The sequence below is a fragment of the Pseudophryne corroboree genome, chromosome 4 (genome assembly GCF_028390025.1).
Source record: "Pseudophryne corroboree isolate aPseCor3 chromosome 4, aPseCor3.hap2, whole genome shotgun sequence".
Classification (NCBI taxonomy): Eukaryota; Metazoa; Chordata; class Amphibia; order Anura; family Myobatrachidae; genus Pseudophryne; species Pseudophryne corroboree.
In genome coordinates this window covers 350,896,544-350,900,646 of record NC_086447.1, presented here as the reverse complement: position 1 = coordinate 350,900,646, position 4,103 = coordinate 350,896,544, and positions in this window count along the sequence as shown.

Sequence of the window (4,103 nt, the reverse complement as noted above, 5' to 3'; positions counted from 1 at the left end):
CTTCTGTAATTTTCTAAACTGTGCTAGGTAAATGATATTGGGCCTAATTCAGACCTGATCGTTATGCTGCGTTTTCGTACAGCCTGCAATCAGGTCTAAACTGCGCATGCCCCGCAATGTGCAGGCGCAATGCACAGGTACAAAGCGGATCGCGGCTCAGCGATGGGTTTGTGTGAAGAATCCAATCGCAAGGGCGTTCGTAAGGTGACTGACAGGAACAAGGCGTTTGTGGGTGTCAACTGACCATTTTCTGGGAGTGTTTGGAAAAATGCAGGCATGTCCAAGCGTTTGCAGGGAGGGCTCCTGACGTCAATTCCGGTCCCGGACAGGCTGATGTAATCGCAGCGGCTGAGTAAGTCCTGGGCTACTCAGAGACTGCACAAAATCTGTTTGTACAGTTCTGCTACACATGCGTTCTCACACTTGCAAAGCGAAAATACACTCCCCTATGGGCAGCGACTATCTGATTGCAAGGCAGAAAATACACTCCCCTATAGGCAGCGACTACGTGAATGCAGGACTGCAAAAAAACCCTAGCGAGCGAACAGGTATGAATTAGGCCCATTGATGGTTGCTATTAGCAACTTTTCCTCTTTATCTGTCTCAAAGATCATAGGGTCGACAGTAAGTAGGTCGAACACTATTGGTTGACAGTGACTAGGTCGACACCTGAAATAGGTCGACACAGTCATTTTGTCGACATGAACAAGGTCAACATGGAAGTTCGACGTGAGCTTTTTACATTTTTTTGGTGTAGTTTTCTTCGGAAAGTGACCGGGAACCCCAATTATGCACCATATCCCCTCGCATGGCTCGCTTCGCTCGCCATGCTTCTGGCAAGGTGCCGCGCTCCGCTTCCGCTGCGCTTGGCACAGGTTACTATTCCCAATCATAGTCCACGGGGATAGTAAAGTATGAAAAAGTTAAAGAAATTAAAAAAAATGTGAGAAACCCATGTCGACCTTTATCCCATGTCGATCTAATGCATGTCGACCAATAGTGGTCAACCTAATGAGTATCGACCTAAGTGCTGTCGACCTAAAGACCGGATCACTCTTTAAGTACCACAGTGTGCAGTAGCAGTGTAGTATGACCAGGTTCAGATGCCGGCAGTCACTATAACGACAGAGGCATCCCATCCATCAGAATCACGACAGCCCCCTGTAAACTACCTTAATCCTCCCCTGGCCCCTACCCTAACCCTCTGTTGTGGGTGACTAAACCTAACCCTCCCCGGTGGTGCCTAACCCTAACCCTCTCAGGTGGTGCCTAACCCTAAAGGCCCATACACACGGTGAGATTCGGTCTATGCCTGATTCTCACTATGCGACAGGGGCTAGGTTGGCATCGCAAGAACATAATGAGTGTGCTTGCGATACTGACTATGTGCGATTTTGGCTAAGTGTAATTTTTGACTATCTCTTCTATAGAGATAGTCAAAATTTACTTGCCTGCACAGTCTATGTAGTCTTACGATGCCGCCCGTGCATCGGCATCGAATCGGGATCACAAGATGACTTTCACCTTGCGATCTGCACTAACTTTTCTTATGATTTTGACTATATAGTCAAAATCGTAAGAAAATATCTCACTGTGTGTACACACCATAACACTCCCTTCCCCGCTGCCTAAACCTAACCCTCCTCGCTTGGTGCCTAACCCCAACCTCCCCTACTATGTGCCTAACCCTAACTCTCCCTCCCTAGTTCCTAACCCCCCCTTCTCCTGCCTAAACCTAACCCCCCTCCCCCACATGCAGCAGGACGCCAGCGCGTCCCCCTTTAAGGACAATTGGGATGCTGGCTGTTGGTATTGTGACATCGTTATCCCCTGCGGCGTCGGTATCTAGACGCCGGGATTGCGGCGTCCTTCGGGATCCCGGTGTCGGTATGTCAACTGCCGGGATCCCGTCTGTCGGGAAGCTAACTACTTCCCGTATGAATATTGTCAGGAAGGCTCTATGCGCCTAACCATTTAAACCCATAAGAACCAAACAGAAAATGACTAGCATTCTGAGCTGCATGATAATAAGATTTTACTTACCGATAAATCTATTTCTCATAGTCCGTAGTGGATGCTGGGGACTCCGTCAGGACCATGGGGAATAGCGGCTCCGCAGGAGACAGGGCACAAAAGCAAGCTTTTAGGATCACATGGTGTGTACTGGCTCCTCCCCCTATGACCCTCCTCCAAGCCTCAGTTAGGTACTGTGCCCGGACGAGCGTACACAATAAGGAAGGATCTTGAATCCCGGGTAAGACTCATACCAGCCACACCAATCACACCGTACAACTTGTGATTTGAACCCAGTTAACAGTATGATAACAATGAAGTAGCCTCTAAAAAAGATGGCTCACAACAATAATAACCCGATTTTTTTGTAACAATAACTATGTACAAGTAATGCAGACAATCCGCACTTGGGATGGGCGCCCAGCATCCACTACGGACTATGAGAAATAGATTTATCGGTAAGTAAAATCTTATTTTCTCTAACGTCCTAGTGGATGCTGGGGACTCCGTCAGGACCATGGGGATTATACCAAAGCTCCCAAACGGGCGGGAGAGTGCGGATGACTCTGCAGCACCGAATGAGAGAACTCCAGGTCCTCCTCAGCCAGGGTATCAAATTTGTAGAATTTAGCAAACGTGTTTGCCCCTGACCAAGTAGCTGCTCGGCAAAGTTGTAAAGCCGAGACCCCTCGGGCAGCCGCCCAAGATGAGCCCACCTTCCTTGTGGAATGGGCATTTACAGATTTTGGCTGTGGCAGGCCTGCCACAGAATGTGCAAGCTGAATTGTACTACAAATCCAACGAGCAATAGTCTGCTTAGAAGCAGGAGCACCCAGCTTTTTGGGTGCCTACAATATAAACAGCAAGTCAGACTTTCTGACTCCAGCCATCCTGGAATTATATATATATTTTCAGGGCCCTGACAACGTCTAGCAACTTGGAGTCCTCCAAGTCCCTAGTAGCCGCAGGCACCACAATAGGTTGTTTCAGGTGAAACGCTGACACCACCTTAGGAAGAAACTGGGGACGAGTCCGCAGTTCTGCCCTGTCCGAATGGAAAATCAAATATGGGCTTTTGTAAGACAAAGCCGCCAATTTTTACAATCGCCTGGCCGAGGCCAGGGCCAACAGCATGGTCACTTTCCATGTGAGATATTTCAAATCCACAGATTTGAGTGGTTCAAACCAATATGATTTGAGGAATCCCAACACTACGTTGAGATCCCACGGTGCCACTGGAGGCACACAAGGGCTGTATATGCAATACTCCCTTGACAAACGTCTGGACTTCAGGAACTGAAGCCAATTCTTTCTGGAAGAAAATCTATAGGGCCGAAACTTGAACCTTAATGGACCCCAATTTGAGGTTCATAGACACTCCTGTTTGCAGGAAGTGCAGAAATCGACCTAGTTGAAATTTTTTTTTTTTTTTTCGTGGGGCCTTCCTGGCCTCACCCACGCAACATATTTTTACCACATGTGGTGATAACGTTGTGCGGTCACCTCCTTCCTGGCTTTGACCAGGGTAGGTATGACCTCTTTCGGAATGCCTTTTCCCTTAGGATCCGGCGTTCAAACCGCCATGCCGTCAAACGCAGTCGCGGTAAGTCTTGGAACAGACAAGGTCCCTGCTGGAGCAGGTCCTTTCTTAAAGGCCGATGCCACGGTTCCTCTTGGAACAGACATGGTACTTGCTGAAAGCAAATCCCTTCTTAGCTCCCGATGCCATTAGTCCTCTGTGAGCATCTCTTGAAGTTCCGGTTACCAAGTCCCTCTTGGCCAATCCGGAGCCACGAGTATAGTTCTTACTCCTCTATGTCTTATAATTCTCAATACCTTGGTTATGAGAAGCAGAGGAGGGAACACATACACCGACTGTTACACCCACGGTGTTACCAGGACGTCCACAGCTATCGCCTGAAGGTCTCGTGACCTGGCGCAATACCTGTCCCATTTTTTGTTCGGGCGGGACGCCATCATGTCCACCTTTGGTCTTTCCCAACGGTTCACAATCATGCGGAAAACTTCCCGATGAAGTTCCCACTCTCCCGGGTGGAGGTCGTGCCTGCTGAGGAAGTCTGCTTCCCAGT